This window comes from Beta vulgaris, chromosome 2 (assembly GCF_026745355.1).
Source record: "Beta vulgaris subsp. vulgaris cultivar EL10 chromosome 2, EL10.2, whole genome shotgun sequence".
Classification (NCBI taxonomy): domain Eukaryota; kingdom Viridiplantae; phylum Streptophyta; class Magnoliopsida; order Caryophyllales; family Amaranthaceae; genus Beta; species Beta vulgaris.
The window spans coordinates 42,130,584-42,148,491 of NC_079203.1; the positions used below are offsets into that span (position 1 = coordinate 42,130,584).

Consider the following 17,908-nt stretch of genomic DNA (forward strand, 5'->3'; position numbering starts at 1 on the left):
GTCCCTTTCCCTTAACCTCCAACGATCTATCATCTGCAAGTTATACCGTTTCGAGCTTCACATATCTCAAATTCTTAAATAACTTTTTTATAGGTCTAAGAATGAAACGAAGAACCTGAATCCAAGTTCCATAAACTAGTTAAGCTCTCTACACTACTTACCATCAAAGTTTTGATGAACGAAACTGTAAAGTGGTGGTGCATTTTTTTGGGTTATATAAGGTAGTTATTTAAACAAAAGTTGATATAAGGTGGTTATTTTATAAAAGTTGGTTTTGTGATATGTTTATTGTCCAAAACTCCTTAAAAAGAAAGAATGTTTTTCCTCTGTATACTTTAAGAGTTACATGCTGAATTTCACACTATTCATGTGCTACCTTAAAATATTTATTAAATTTAGACTCATAGATAAAAATAAAAAATTTACATGTACATCTCTGTTTTCTATTTTATTGAGACTTCTGATTTTGCGCATTGATAAGGTCAAGTGCAAAAGGTAGAAAGGATTAGCGTAAATTAAGAGAGAGATAGTGGACTGAACTTGCATATAAGGAAAAAGGGTCACATATCTCAACTAAAAAAACACTGTAAATTGCAAAATGTCTCTTCTAAAATAATGAAGGGAGTAAGATGCTATTAGACACCACCAAAAAAAGCTTTTTCTCTCTCTAGAAGATAGCTTCTCTCACTAAGCTAAGAGAAGAATTTTCCTAATTCTACCTTCCTAACCCCCAAACGACCACAAGCTCATACATCAATCCTCCCCTCATAAATCCCTTCTCGCCAACCATTAACCTTACCAACTCTTCAGAAAGAACAATGCGAAGAATGGGGCCAATCATGAGGCCTTTAGAAGGTGATATATTCCCAGAAGATAGCCTACTGCTCAATGCAGTAATAGGAAAAGCTAAAGACTTTCGAGATTTTCGGATTAGAGATATTCAAGACTGGGTCTTCCTCCGTTGGACAACTCACGACGAAATTTCAATCAGGAAAATAGGTAAACTCTTCTTCTTCTGTCTGGATGTAAGAGATAGAGACAACCTAGATTCCCTAGGATCTGCAAGCTATGATGGTGCACTCTTTCTGTTCACAAATGTAAACCAAGAGCATCCTTCCACTCTTTTACCTTTACTCAGTATGCTATATCTGGGTTAGAGTAGAAGGCCGCCCCCTTATCTACAATAAACCACAGGTTGCTAGAAGCGCCCTAGATAAGATAGGAAAAGTCCTCTATTTCGATAATTTATCCACCTCTCCAGGATTTAAAGATATCATCAGAGCAAAAGTTATCATAACAGTAAATAACCCTCTTATCCCCGGTTTCTTCATTGACTATCATTCTGGGGAACCAGACTCGGTAGACTTCAGGTATGAAGGGATCTTTGTTTACTGCAACAAGTGTGGGCGAATAGGCCATAGAAGACCAAAGTGTCGAATGTCCATAGAAACAGCACAAAAGCATTTTAAGATTGTAATGGAGAATGTAGGGAGAGGTACCGAACTCCCTTACACAGCCCAATCCTTTCACCCTCTTTTCACTAATAAACTAATAGGCCTAAAAAGAGTGGATAGGAATAGATCGACTTTCATAAACCTACTTAATTATTCTTGGGAAAGAGACGATGAAGGAGGTAGCCCGTCAGAAATTGACCCTAGAGCCCGACCAAAATAATGATAACTCAGAAGACAAAGGAGGAAACGATAACTCGGGCAACAACAACAATGACGACCATTCTTTTTCATCAAGTGACATTAGCCATCCAGATAACAACAATAATGGTCATGGCGAAGAAAACAACAATAATAGAGAAGCTCAAGACTCGGTGGAAGGGTCGAGAAGTAGAAGTGAGAATTTTCCGCAACCGCCTAAAAGAAAAAGAGAGGAATCATCAAACCAAAGTTCGCCAAAAAAAGGCCAAAAATCCTTTACACCTATCCCTAGACAAGAAAAGGAGAATATACTCAACCTCAGCTCCAATACCATTCCTTCCCTCCACACAACCCAAAAAAACGATCCAAGAGAGTACAAGCCATTAAAAAATTATAAATTGTCCAAAACCCAAGTTTACTACCAGTCCAGCCCAATCAAGAAAAGAAAAACCAAGGGATCAGGTAGCTTAAGACACTCCACTGTTCAGACCAAGAAAAGAAAGAAAAATCACACCTATTGAGATTCGAACCAAAGTAATGAACCTCCCAACCACCATACCCTTCGGCATTCAATAGAGGAAGGTAATTCAAAGCAAAGAAGCTTTGGTTGGCTCAAGAGAAGCAGAGTATTCAATGCAAATAAGAGAAAGAGAGAAGATCTACCAGTGTCAGATAAACATCCAGGTAACAATATATATCTTTACCAAGCTCGACTCCTTAATAGAGATTACGATACTACCCTTTCCTCCTCCTTAGGTTAGTATTGTAAATTGCTTTAGCCTTTCTCTTATACTAAGTTACTTATCCAAGCCAGATTTTATACCTAATCACAAGCACTTGTCTGACACTTCAAAGAATATGGAAAAAACTGACTTCAAACTATCTGCTTGGCCACTTATACCTCTTATCCACCTCTATTTATACACCATACTTTCAAGTCCACCTTTACCCCACACCCTCTTCACCAAAAAAAGCAAAAAATCCAAACTGTCCCACTCCCACTCAAAAAACCGACTAAGAATGGAATCTCACTCCCTTTCTGCCCACCTGGATCATCAAGTTTTTTTTTTCCCACCCTACGAAAGCACCAATCTCGCTGAAATCTTTAACCATGTCTTACTAAAAGAATATGGTAGAATCTACATCCCTCGAGACCCTTTCAACGACCCTTTGTTTCCATTCGGGTCCATCTCCTACCTTGAGATTAACAATATCTTCCACTCTCCCTCCCACTTACCATGCCAGGAAGAGCCATGCTATAAAAATCCTCCAAATTCTCCCAAAGAAGGCCCTATTAACTGCTATAATAGTTTCGAACCTCTACACGACTTCATTGTCATCAATGACCCAATGGCTGAAGTTGGGCCTTAAACTTTTCCTATGGTTAAGACCACACCCCTTTTGGTCCAAAACCATAAGGTCGTGAGCCAAGGCCCAAAACTGATCAGAAAGAAAGAAGCCCTCAGACAAAAACAAAGCCCACTATCCTTCTAAAAGGAAATCCTCAGACCACCACAAGAGCCTCAGTTTTGTTGAATGGGATGAACTAGGTAAGTTTGTGTTTTTCCATACTCAAGGCCCAATTCAAAATTCTTGCCCTATAGAAGAACCCTTGAACATCGATTTTCTCTCCCACCAAAACATTGACGTTAACCACAATCAACTCTTATCCCCCCCCCCCTTAAACTCTCCACAGTCAGAAAACTCATATACCTCGGCCCCTTCGGAATTCCCTTTAGAAGAGTGGGACTTTGTCAAGCAACACATGGAGTTCAACTTCAACCTTAACCTACCCCCCCAACAACAACAATCTACCATATTCTGGCCCCCAAACATAGAGAACAAGATTTATTCTGAGATCCCTTCTTCCTCTAAATCTATCTCCAAAAATAGACAAAGGAGACAAAGATGATGGAAGTCAATGGGATTCTTAGCCCAAAACATAAGATCTGCCACCTCAGGTTCATCAAGCCAGGAAGATTTTAACTTCCTCGATCTAAACACAACACCAGCAGAAGTTTTGGAAGATCCACCCTCTAAAGCAAAACGAATTAAATTCAAAAAAAGACGAAGGAAAAGTCTATTCTGAAGTTTGGACTCAGCGAAGAAGAAGATCTAAGCCCTAGGCCAATATCTACCACAACAGTTCTTCCCACAGAGTTGTCAATTGAAGGTGCGGCTGACCCACAACCTTCTGGAATTATATGACTATCCTAAGTTGGAATTGTAGAGGGCTAAAAACCTTGGACTCAAATGTCATTAGCTTTATTTCCAGTATGGCTAAGCTTAGTAATGTAGACTTTATTTTTCTGTCTGAAACCAAAAGCGAGGTTTCATGTTTGGAACCAATTTTTGCTAGGCTGGGGTTTCCGGGGTGTACGGGGGTAAATGCTGATAACAACAGTGGAAGTCTATTCCTGTGTTGGAATCAAAGGGTTGTTGTTTTAATTTTAGATGCTTCTAGGAATGTAATAGCTTAACTTGTAATGCGACGGATATGGCTAACTTTTCGTACTATATTACGTTTGTTTATGGTACCCCTAACCTCCCTAGAAGACAACAAGTTTGGAACTCTCTATCCTTTCTCTTAGACGAACACAAAGGAAATAGGCTAATTCTAGGAGACTTTGATTAAGTTGAAAACAAGAAAGAGAAACTGGGAGGATAAAAAAAGATCAAAGGGGCGAAACAATTTCTAGACTGGAAATTCAAAAATAATATCCTCGACATTGATTATCATGGGGTCAATTACACATGACAAATAACAGGACCGATAAGGAGGCAATTTTCGAAAGATTAGACAAAGCCTTTTGCAATCTAGGATGGAAAAACAGCTATCCTGAAGCCTCAATATGGAACCTCCCAATCCTCCTTTTAGACCATAGCCCAATGATTCTTCAACTACAAAATCAGGAAACCCAGAAGAAGTCCACACCTTACAAATTGGAAGCTTGGTGCCTCGATCATGATGAGGTCAAGCTAATAATCCGAAATAAATGGACGAATAATGTGAAAGGGTTGAGCACCTTCAAACTGTAGAGAAAGTTACAGCAGACCGTAAAAAAAAAATAAGAAAATGGCGTCTTGACTATAAGAAAAAAAATAACATAAACTGGGAACTCATGAACAACACTCTGAGTATAGCCCAGAAAGGCATCATTCCAGGGACTAAGCAGAAGAAATCGTAAAGCTTAAGGAGTGTATGCAGTCAATAATTTATGAAAAGACTGCCTACTGGAAACAAAGAGCGAAATCGAGATGGGATGCATTAGGAGATCAGACTTCAAGCTTCTTTTACAAGAGTGTCAAGACAAGGAAAGAAAGAAATTAGATCAAATCGATTAAAAATCATGAAGGCAGATGGTGCACAAAAAAAAGCCAAATAAAAGAGCTATTTGTCAATAATTTCAAAGAACTCTTCAAAAGCAACAACCAAGAGACTAAAATCTCTTCTCCTCAGGACCCAATCTTTGAGCCTATGCCTATTCTATTGGAAGAGCACATCCAAATATTATCAAGACCTTTCTTAGACAGCAAGATCAAAGAAGCAGCCTTTAGCCCTCACCCCCTCAAATCACCAGGTCCGGACGTGATGCCTTCAGCATTCTTTTAGAAGAATTGGGAACAAGTGGGTACTGATATGATAAACAACGTAAAAGCTTTCCTATCTGGGGGCCATATGCTAAGAGAGCAAAACCACATATTCATAACACTTGTCCCGAAAAAGGATCGTTCCGCAACTAATCAGTGACTTTAGACCAATAAGTCTTTGTAACACATCCTACAAGATCATCTCCAAAACAATAGTCAATAGACTAAAGTCAATCCTAGGAGATCTAGTTGATGACTTCCAAAATGCCTTTTTTGTTCCGAGGAGACAAATGATGGATAACTGCTTCATTTCCCATGAAATTGCTAATTAGGTGAGGAAAAGGGAAACAGGGAAAAATTACGCAAGAATCCTCAAAATCGACCTAAGCAAAGCATATGATTGGATTAGGTGGGACTTTGTTGAAGCCATCCTAAAAAGAATGAATTTCTCAGAGATTTGGATCAACTGGATAATGCAATGCATCACAACAGTTTCTTATGCAGTCCTTGTTAATGGAGAAGCCTTCGAGAAATTCTTTCCTAGACAGGATTAAGACAAGGTGACCCCTTATCTTCCTATATATTCATCTTATGTATGGAAGTTCTCTCTCGCAACCTATCCAAGCTGCAGAATAAAAAAGAACTTCAAGGCCTGAAAATAGCAAGAAATGCTCCAGACATTTCTCATCTATTTTTTTGCAGACGACGCTCTAATATTTTTTAAAGCCAAACCACAAAATTGCTGGTCTATGAAAAAGGTGGTGAAAGATTTCTTTGAAGAATCAGGAGAAATGGTCAACTTCGACAAGTCTCATGTCATTTTCAGTCCTAATACTCCATCAACATCCATCAGAATGATGAGAAGCCCCTTGGGTGTAGTAAGCAAGACAAATATAGAGACCTATCTAGGTTGCCCTATGGAAGTCGATAGTCTTACAACATCTTCTCTAAACGAGATTTCCTCAAAAACAATAAGTAAAATAATGTCTTGGAAATTTATGAACAGCTCTCAAGCTGGAAAGCTAATCCTACTAAACACAATCCTCACCAACCTAGCCTCCCATATCCTGTCAATCTACCTGCTCCCAAAAAATATCCAAAAAACTCTCTTCAATATTCCTAAAATACTGGTGGGCGTCCACCTTTGATAAAAAAACCAATCTACTGGAGATCAAAGGAAGTCCTGGAATGCCATAAATTGGAGGGAGGGTTAGGCCTCCGAAACATCAATCATATAAACCAAGCCCTCCTCTTCACCCAAGCCTAGCGGATCCACAAAAACAAAAACTCACTCATCAACAGACTCTATGTGGCAAGGTACAAAGGTGATCCAATAAGCCTCTCACTAAAAAATTCGAAACCAAAAAATTACTCATTCGCTTTTCGGAGCCTGCTAACAGCTTCCGCGACTTTTATAGAAGGACTAAGAAAGTGACTGGGAAATGGCAGGAATATCAACCTCTTTACTGACGCCTGGAATGACAACAACCCCACCATTCCTGTGGTTAGGGCTCAAAATATCAATACAGTAGCTGACCTGATGAACGAGAACAACAAGTGGAATACGACACTCATATGGAAATCCTTTTCCTTCATAGATGCATAGAAACGAGATAGTGTTTAAAGATGGTAAGCCTAACCCATTGAACGCCATGCACATATACCGAAGAAGCCAGAAGGAACATTTATCAGCAACGAAAACATGGGAAAGAGACAAGTAAGTTCAAATCTAAATCAGATAATCATCAAAAACAAGAGTGGAGCACAGGTAAGCAAATCCAACATAGTACTCAGGTAATATGTTCAGATGGTTCGTGGAAGGATAAAAAGGAAAAGAATGAATGGCAAGCTGCTATCGCCTGGACTTCAACTTTATCTTCTTTTAGCCAAAGAATATTGGCTCACTCACCATTACAAGCAGAAGCGAAAGCGGTATTACAAGCTATGAAGGACTTCCAGTGGAGATGCGCGAACATAGAAATTAAAACGGATTGCCAAGAAATAATCAATTCCATCAAACATGTATCCTTCTTGCAACAAGGATATAACCTCCATTATCAAGGAGATTAGAGATATCGCAAATACCTTCCAATTTTACAAGTGCTCAAAAGCTACAAGAGAGGAAGTAAGGGAAGAACACAACCTGGCGATCAAAAGTGGCAAGGATAAAAAATAAGTAATATGTATTAAAAACCCAGGCCAAAAATTGGTGAGTCAACGCATAAAAATACGGCAAGGTTGTATCTGGCAAAAAATTAAAATTTTACGGCAAGATTATATCTCGCAAAAAATAAAAATTTTACGGCAAGATTATATCTCGCAAAAAATTAAAATTTTAAGGTCTTAAAGTTCCAGAATAGTAGTGAAAGGTTGTTTTTCAAAAAAAAAAATTATACATATATAGCTTGTTTAGACAAATTATCCATATATTAATCATCAAATTTGTGAGATTGACAAAAAAAAAAAAAAAAAAAAAAAAAAAGAGAGAGAGAGAGAGGAAGCTGTTTCACATGTAGAATTATGATATAGACCTTTGGGTCCAGTCAGATGTCCCCTCGATCATAGAAATTATAAAAAAACGAGAGTCGCTACAACTAGACAATCCTTCTTAATGCTATATTAAGTAACTCGACCTTATGGCAAAAAACAGCTAATCAAGAACCCAAAAAAAAAAAGAAGCCATGGCAATAATTAGAATGAAATCCAAGTATACAGTCAAACAGCTGAGCCAACATGGAATGGCATTCTACCTTATCAGAACTTGTCAAATTTCAGTAATTACACATTCATCCGTCTTATACTTTTACGATAAACCAACAAAAGAGGAATGGCTTAATCATCAAACAACAAAATCATGAAAACCCTTAAGAATCCTTAGCCATGCCTTAGTCCCATTTTACCCATTGGCAGGTCGACTGAGTTTCAAAGGTGAAGGACGATTCGAACTCGAGTGTAATGCGATGGGAGCAGAGCTCTTCGAGGTCGAGTCTCCATGAAACTGGCTGATTTTGGTGATTTTTACTCTTGTAAAAAAAGTTGCGCGAACTTCTCGTTCCCATGAGTTATTACACGAAACCAATCCAAGACTTACCTGTGCTCGCAGTGCAGATAACTCGATTCAGATGCGGCGGCCTTAGTCTTGGCATGTCAATGTCCCACATCGTTGCTGATGGGCGGAGTGCATTCCATTTCATCAAGGAATGGGGTAGGCTTGCCTTAGGTAAGCCACTAGAAGAAGCACCTTTCCTCGATCGTCGCATCTTGCGAGCTGAAGCTCATCAGAGAACAGTAATTGATCAGAGTGAACGGATGAACTACTTTAGTCAGCTGCGTTTAGGTGAAGATAAGTGGGGGAAGCAGGTATCTCCAACCTTTGTTGTATTGACAAAGGACATGATTAATAGGCTCAAGGAGGTTGCTAATAGTATTAGTAACCGGGAAATTGTGAAGGACCATCTGCGGCGTCCTTACAGTCGGTTTGAAGTTGTTGCAGCTCATGTATGGAGATGTGTTTGTAAGGCACGCGAGCTCAAGAGTGAGGATATGTCAACGTTAATGGTTGCTGTTGCTGCACATGACCGAATGGAGCCACCATTACCTTCAAGGTAATAAAAGTATATACAAGGGTTTTTTATTAGGAAGTACCTAATAAAACATAAGTTTTATAGGGAATTACCTAATAAAAAAATTGTCTAAAAAAACCTATTGCTTTCGGTTGTTAACAACAACCATTTTATGAATTTCATACCAAAATATCAAATTTGGGCGTTGACTTTTTTCTAACTCAAATTGACTCTTTCATTTCTTTCTTTTTATCTTACAGTTCACTGATCTAAGCTCATCTGCAGTCAATTTCGAAATTTGGTGTTTTACCTTAAAATTCATAAAATGATTGTTATTAACAACCAAAAGTATGTTAATAGGTCTTTTTTAGACAAATAAATTTTATTAAATCCTTTCATACAAAACTTCTGTTTTATTAGTCCTTTCATACAAAATACCTTATATATAATGAACAACTAGTTTATTGATCTAATTTTTTTTTTTAATGTTATCCATTAAGCTCCAAAAAAATAAGGCACGCACACGGCACAACTATGAGACCAAAGTTCAAATAGCCACCCTAATACCAATTACAAATTTACAACAACCATTAACCCGGCAGTTTAAACATAAACTATCTATGACCATAACAAAACAAAAAAAAAGACCTATATATTTCAGCCAAAATAAATCAGCATCAGAAAGTTTTTTAGGCAAGATAGCCGTAACTCTATACAAGAACACTCCTTGATAACCGTCAACACGGAACTAACCGTAGGGATTTTGCTAGATAACTACTAATAACAATCACATGATTTATATATATATGTATGCAGTTTCTTTGGAAATGCTGTAGTTGATGCTGAAATATCTAGCAGCGTTGGGGAGTTGATTTCAAGGCCACTAAGCTACGCTTGTAGTATAGTCAGGGAGGCGATCCAGAAGGTGACTAATGAGTATATCTTAGCAAGCATCGAGTTCTTGAAAAAACAGAAAAACCTAACCAAGTATCAATACATTGATGATAGGGGAATAATGGAAGGTCCAGCGTATGGTGATCATAACATAACGGTTGTAAGTTGGTTAAACCTTTCGAGTCATGGAGTAGACTTTGGATGGGGAAAGGAGATACATATGGGACCTCCTATAGTCCAAACTTGTGATGGTGATATTCATCTTTCTCCTTATAAGAACGACGGATCCTTGGTAGTTGGTGTGTGCTTGCAACCTAACGAAAAGCTTGTGAAATATATAACCTCTCCCATTGTGTAAATTGGAGTTAAGGCATGCATATGGAAAGATGTCGAAGAAAATGTTTTCTCCATTCTTCTAGGAAATCTAAAGTGTTCTTCGACTCCAAAAAAGAAGTAAAAGAAAATTCTAGGTGTTTTAAAAACCTTGTGTTCTGTTTCACATTATAATTATAGCATGCGACTTTTTTATGTGAGAAAAAACAACATGATTTCATTTAATGTAGTTTATAAGTTAATCTTTCTTTGTCTTTTCATAAATTATAAACCAGATGGAAGTTTAAAACTTGCATATAAATATTTGTTATGGGAAAAAAAACAATTATCAAGTTTTTTTTTTTGGTAAAATGTAAGTGATAAGTCGTTTTTATATATAGTTTTTAGATGCATTTAGTTGCATTTTAGAGCATTTAGTTTCATATGTAGTTTCATTATTGCATTATATTCTTAAGTTATGTTTTTCTATTCTATTCGGTATGTTTTCTTGTTTTTGATGAATTTCAGGCATTGAAACGTATTTGGATATGATTAGCTAAGCTTGAGGATTAGGAGCACTTGGAAGGAAGCTACAATGCATAAGGATCGTCATAGATATTTTATAGTACGAATTTGAGCGAAAACGAAGCGGAAAATCATTAGAAGAAATGTGAAAAAGGAGTCATGTCTACTCTTCTGATCATAACTTTTGATGTGATTCTTAGAATCGAGTAATTCCAGCATATTTGGAAACTAGACTTGAAGATCTTTCCAACGATAGGTGGCACGCCCCGAGGAGACTTTTAGTCAAGGAGTTATGCCTTTCGGAAGATTGCACTGATTCTGCTGGAATTGCCACGCGTACGCGCGGATCACTAATCCGGTATTAATGATTTATTTAAGATTTTCCTTATCTTGTAAATTACTTTCCAAGTCATATTAGGTTATTGAATATTTATTTAGATAGGTTTTCATTCTTTCTCTCTCCTCCTCCCTCTCACGTTATTTTAGGTTTTAGGTTTTAGTTTTCTCTTCTCTCTCTTTCTCTCTAGTTTTTAGTGTAAACCCTAGTTTTTATTCTTTTCATTAATTCATGAGTTTTATTAGTTTCTTTCATTGATTTCTTTAATTATGTTTTCTTTATAGTTTTAGATTTCATTATTTATTTCATGATAGAGTAGTTTCTTTTATCTATGGTTAAGTTAACCCTAGTATGATTTAATTCATGATTGTTTCTTTAAATTCTCATATTAATTGTTAATTGTTCTTGCTTAATTGATTGTGCATATCCCAATACTAGATTAGGGATAACTAGTATTGTTATGATTCCATTGTCTTGATCACAACGGGAGTTGGATTTTGACGGATTTGAGTATTTCAATTAAGGACATGAAGTTCTCCACGGGAGTAGGTAGAATGGATTGTTAGGAAGTTAAAGTGCCGTGTTTAATGTCTTTAATTTGCATGATTCCACGGGAGTAGGCTTGAATGCATATTAGAGAAGCCATAGATACTCGGGAGAGGTTTATGGTACTTTATAGGGTGTACTTTTCCTTGTGAACATTTAATTTATTAGTTTGGGGTAGAAATTATTTTGTATTATTTCGTGCTAGTGGGGATACTTAACTGTAGAGTCTTTTATTTATATATTGATTAGTATAGTTTATTCCACCATCATTGATATTAATCTCCTTTAGTCTTACCATTATTTAAGAGCTAATCATAGAACAACTTTCTCTCTGTGGGATCGACTCTGACTTACCCTACTACATAGTTAGGAGGATTAGTTAGGTTATTTATTTTTGTTAGGTGCGCGACACGCCTACAAATTTTGGCGCCGTTGCCGGGGAGACGGTTTTGTTTTAGTTAGTTTTTATTGTTGGTGAGACTAAATTGTATATATATTTTTTTTCCTTTTTGTGAATATTTTTATTTATTTTTTTTTAATTTTTTTTTGTATCATGGAGTCATGCTATTTTGATGATAGGGATAATTATTTTGCTAGGCAACATAGTAATAATTTTTGGAATTCTCATGTTTACAGTTTTGATGCATCATATCAAAATCCTCCCAATTTTTGCATGAGTTCTCCTGAATTACCTCATATGTTATGTGAATCCCATGTATATGCTAGTAATTCTAGAGCAATTTTTTCTTTTCCTCAATATGAGAATGAATTGTTTTGGAAATACTATCACAGACTTGGTGATTTTATAGGTCCTAATCATGGAATTGAATTATGGGATATGTGCCTAGTGATTTATGAGGGGTTAAATGAAGAAACTAGGATGGTGGTAGAATCTATGTGTGATGGAGGATTTCTATTCCAATCGCCTGATTATTGTTGGGATTTAATTGAGTGGTTGGCTAGAGATACTTATGAGTGGGAGATGTCTTCATCTGCTCTTTCACCCCAAACTTACATGTCACCACCCCTTATTGTTCTAATTGTCAGTCTACTTCTCATGATTTTTCTTCTTGTGATGTGACATTAATAGATGGTTTCGACCCCTCTTCCCAATTTGAATGTCAATCTGCTCAGAATTCTAGCCCCGATCCGTTTATTTATGATGATAATGAGGGGTGGATAATAAATGAGAGCTATTGGGATGATGAAAAGATTGAAAGAACGACTAATGTGATGGATGTTTTGCAGGAGGAAGAAGCATGGTTGAAATTTCCTCTTTGGAGGAAAGTCAAGTTGAGCGTGAGGTGATTTATGAGTCTTTATCGGTCACCTACTGTTTTTGAGTCTCATGTTCCATTCTCTGAGAAACTTGATATTATATCTTCTTCCCCTATATTATATCCTCCATCGTTCCTTCTTTTCCCCTTTTGAATGACTTTCATGATAATGTAAATAATGTACAGTTAGTTTCTTTTCCTTCTTTTGAGTCATGTAAAAAGACTAACGATTTTTCTTTTTCTTCTTGTAAATATAATTTTCGTTTGATTTTTCTTTTTGTAGTTTTAATAATTTTTTAGGACTAACATTTTTCATTTTTCCTTTTCACTGTTATATAATATGCTCTGAGATGTTTGCAGGAACATATGATAAGCTTCTTCGAGCATTGAACTATTATGAGTGGTCTACTAATCTTAAACGGTCATGCAAGATTAAATTTGCGCTTTTCGGGAGGCAACCCGAGTTTTAACTTAGTTTTTTTTTTCTTCTTTTCTTTCCTCTTTTATTTTTTCATTCTTTGTGTGTGGTTTTTGGTGTGTTGTTGGTTCTTGTGATTGTAGGTGGAAGTTGAAATTGAAAAGAATTTTAAAGAAAACAAAAAAAAAAAAAAAAATAATTTGGGATAAGACGCAGCAGTACGTCGAGAGAGACAGAGGAGCATCATCGACGACAGTGACGTCACCATCTCAGGCGACCACCAAAAAAAAAAAAAAAAAAAAAAAATACCGGCGCACTACCACCGGACTCATCGCCGGCATCCACACGCACAGCACCCCATTCTCTCTTTCGAACCCTTTCTCCCCTGTTTCAATCTTCGTCCCCCAATCCCCTGCTCTCTTCACCGTTTCTCTCACAAACCACCTCTGCCGGCCCGCCGGCGTTTCTCCCATCTATCGCCGCATCGTCACCAATTCTCATCCCCACCTGCCCTCCGCCTTGCCGCCGCCGACCACCTCACCTGCGCACACCACCTTAATGCGCTGTCCAGCAGCCGCCGCGAAATCCCCACCCCCCTGATTTCTTCTCGTCTCTTCTCGTTTCTTGTTTTGCTGTCTTTACTTTCTCATCTTTTAAATTTTTTTTTCTCATTTTCTTTTTCTTTTATTTTTCTTATTAATTTTCCCATTCTCCTAACACTTCTTTCCATTTTGATTAATGGTTGTTATAGGATTGTGACGGTTGACAACAAACTAGTTCAAGTTGGTTTTCCAAGAGTGGTGCTATGTGATTATAAAGCTTATTCGACTCGTCGTTGGGTTGTGAGCCTTTCTATTTTATATTGTTCGTACTCTTGTTTAGGTTCGAATTTTTGCTTGGATTTTTGTTTGGATGTCATCTTGCTGAGAATTCTTTTTGAAGCCATTGATTGAATTATTGGATTGTCGAGATTTGTGTGTGGTTTTTGTGGTGTTGTGGCTTTTGGTGGGCGACTTTGGTGACTTGGTGCTCCAGGGGTTGGTTTTCGTTCCTTTTCTGAACTGGTTTATGCAGTGAGGACACTGCAAATTCTAGCCTGGGGGAGGAATATTCTATCTTTTACTGTTTTCTAGTGTAGATTTCATTGCTTTCGTAGGATGTTGCACGGTTTGTACTGCTTATTAGGAGTGGGAGTTTACGTGTAACCAAAAAAATTGTACTGCTTTCTTAGTTGCATTAGCATATTTCATCTCATCTTAGATTTCATCTCATTCTAGTTGCATCTATGGGACTACTGCTAAAATTTTTTGAGAACCTTGTTGATATTTTACTACATCTGTTAAGTGTCACTCATCTTGTTCATGATACTTCATAGCACGATTGTTTCGCAACTGATTGTTTGTGGTAAGATTGATTGATCTCTCTCTGGCTCGATTTAACATTACTATGCAGACACCTTAACCTAAGTGAGTTTTGTGCCTATAAACTGACGTATCTGTGTCAGTTTTTGTTTTTCATGTGTGATTAGTTCCTCGTTGTTGCATTGATCTTGACTTTGACTTGGTACTCCTTGATATTTGATAGTGCATACATTTTGATATGATTGAGGCGTTTCATTTGATGATCTTAGCTCCAGAGTTATTCTTGTTTTCATATTATCCTTCCTTTAGCCCCGCTGAGCCTTTTCTGACTTTGATTGTTACCTACATTACAAGCCTTGGCCTCATTTGATTCTTGTCCCAAGCCTAGCTTGGGGGAGCGAGTATTATTTTTGGTTCAGTTTGTATTGAATTAAAGTGCTCTATTTGTGGTTTAGAAGGATGGAAAATATGTTTAGTGAGCTTGGAAATTGAAATGAAAGTTTGAAAAAAAAAAAGAAACACAAAAAAAAGGTGAAAAATGAAATGAAAAAGAAGTGAAAAAAAAGAGTTGTGAATAAAGTGAAATAAAAAAGGGTTATGATTGATTTCTTAAGTGAAAAAGGTTGTTGATTATATTTGGAGATTGTGTTGTTGCAGGAGTTGTTGTGACTTTTATGGTCATGTTTTCAGTTATATGATGCTCCCCCTTCTTGGTTTTTCCACCACAATTCCCAAATTATTTCCATACCTTTAACCTCAGCCCCATTACAACCCTTAAAAGTCCTCTTGATCATTATGTATTGTATTGTTGAGTATTAAGTGAGTCAAAAAGTCAAAGTTAAAGAGTATTTGCTTCATCTGAGTCGACTGATTTAGGTTGAGAGTCATTTTTTATCCCTTAAACACATGAGAGATTTGAGTGCACATAACTATAGTGAGGTCTGACAGGTTTGGTTAAATCCAGTTTGGGAGAGATGGTTTGTGGTATGATTGGAGAGTCGATTGCGATACATGATATGCTATGCGGCTTTGTTCGAGATTGTTTCGATGCTTGGTTTATGTAGTGATTATATCTCTTGTGTTTTCAATTGAGTGTTTAGCCCTGTTGTAGTCCTATATTGTAGGTTGTCTAACTTTTCTGATGTCTATGTCTTATTGCTTGAGGACAAGCAATGGTTTAGCTTGGGGGAGTTTGATAAGTCTTTATATATAGTTTTTAGTGCATTTAGGTTGCATTTTAGAGCATTTAGTTTCATATTTAGTTCATTATTGCATTATATTCTTAAGTTATGTTTTTCTATTCTATTCGGTATGTTTTCTTGTTTTTGATGAATTTCAGGCATTGAAAGTATTTTGGATGATGATATAGCTAAGCTTGAGGATTAGGAGCACTTGGAAGGAAGCTACAATGCATAAGGATCGTCATAGATATTTTATAGTACGAATTTGAGCGAAAACGAAGCGGAAAATCATTAGAAGAAATGTGAAAAAGGAGTCATGTCTACTCTTCTGATCATAACTTTTGTGTGATTCTTAGAATCGAGTAATTCCAGCATATTTGGAAACTAGACTTGAATAGCTTTCCAACGATAGGTGGCACGCCCCGAGGAGACTTTTAGTCAAGGAGTTATGCCTTTCGGAAGATTGCACTGTTTCTGCTGGAATATGCCACGCGTACGCGCGGATCACTAATCCGCTTATTAATGATTTATTTAAGATTCTCCTTATCTTGTAAATTACTTTCCAATTCATATTAGGTTATTGAATATTTATTTAGATAGGTTTCATTCTTTCTCTCTCCCTCCTCCCCTCTCACGTTATTTTAGGTTTTAGGTTTTAGTTTTCTCTCTTCTCCTCTTTCTCTCTAGTTTTTAGTGTAAACCCTAGTTTTTATTCTTTTTCATTAATTCATGAGTTCTATTAGTTTCTTTCATTGATTTCTTTAATTATGTTTTCTTTCATAGTTTTAGATTTCATTATTTATTTCATGATAGAGTAGTTTCTTTTATCTATGGTTAAGTTAACCCTAGTATGATTTAATTCATGATTGTTTCTTTAAATTCTCATATTAATTGTTAATTGTTCTTGCTTAATTGATTGTGCATACCAATACTAGATTAGGGATAACTAGTATTGTTATGATTCCATTGTCTTGATCACAACGGGAGTTGGATTTTGACGGATTTGAGTATTTCAATTAAGGACATGAAGTTCTCCACGGGAGTAGGTAGAATGGATTGTTAGGAAGTTAAAGTGCGTGTTTAATGTCTTTAATTTGCATGATTCCACGGGAGTAGGCTTGAATGCATATTAGAGAAGCCATAGATACTCGGGAGAGGTTTATGGTACTTTATAGGGTGTACTTTTCCTTGTGAACATTTAATTTATTAGTTTGGGGTAGAAATTATTTTGTATTATTTCGTGCTAGTGGGGATACTTAACTGTAGAGTCTTTTATTTATATATTGATTAGTATAGTTTTTGACGATCATTGATATTAATCTCCTTTAGTCTTACCATTAATTAAGAGCTAATCATAGAACAACTTTCTCTCTGTGGGATCGACCCTGGCTTACCCTACTACATAGTTAGGAGGATTAGTTAGGTTATTTATTTTTGTTAGGTGCGCGACACGCCTACCAGTAAGTAGTATATTACCAAAAACAATAGCAATTCTAGCCTCAGCATTTAAACTACACTCACAAGTACAGAACACAAGTGAGTAATCTAGACAGCCAACAACATCATCCTGATAAGCTATCTAACCATTCTCTTTCACTAGCAGACTATTTGTCATTTACACATGTTCTAGCTGTAATACAGACATCCATCTTGATATTCTTAACTACATTACTGGGAATCAGAATTACAACATTCCACAAGGAGTGATTTCTTGCATGCCAAATATAGTTACAGTAGCAGTAAGAGCAATGTAACAAATTCTCTATTGGCGTTTACTTCTCTACTTCCTTCCCCATTTCTTCCATGTGGTGTACAAACATTCATCCCCAACAAGTGTAATACCCAACCACTGCAGAATCTAAGCACTGATTGTTCTGCTAAATATGCATCTGAAAAATAGATGTAAACAATTATCTTGCCCTTGATCACAGAGTAAACAATTTGTATTTATACATAAATCAGCTGCTGTCAGTCTGTCTCTGATTCTAACTCTAGCTAAAGCTACCAACCATGCTATGAAAGCATGTTTTGGAACATTCATATTGTTCCAGTTCCAGTAGTGCCATCCCACATTCTCAAATTGGCCTTTAAGCCATTTATAGCTTTCCTTTGCTGTGTAGGCATGAGTTCCATTTCTTCAATTACTAGTACTATTATAAGCAGCTTTAAAGATGTCCTTAACTATGCATATATTCTTTCAAATCCAACTAGCAGAGCTAGGTGGAGTATAAGCCCACTAGTTGCTATCTTT

General features: G+C 36.7%; 1 pseudogene; it reads left to right on the plus strand.

Moving 5' to 3' along the window:
- The first annotated feature begins 827 nt into the window (after window positions 1–827).
- On the plus strand, window positions 828–10,201 carry LOC125495214 (spermidine hydroxycinnamoyl transferase-like; annotated as a pseudogene).
- Window positions 10,202–17,908: the final 7,707 nt, after the last annotated feature.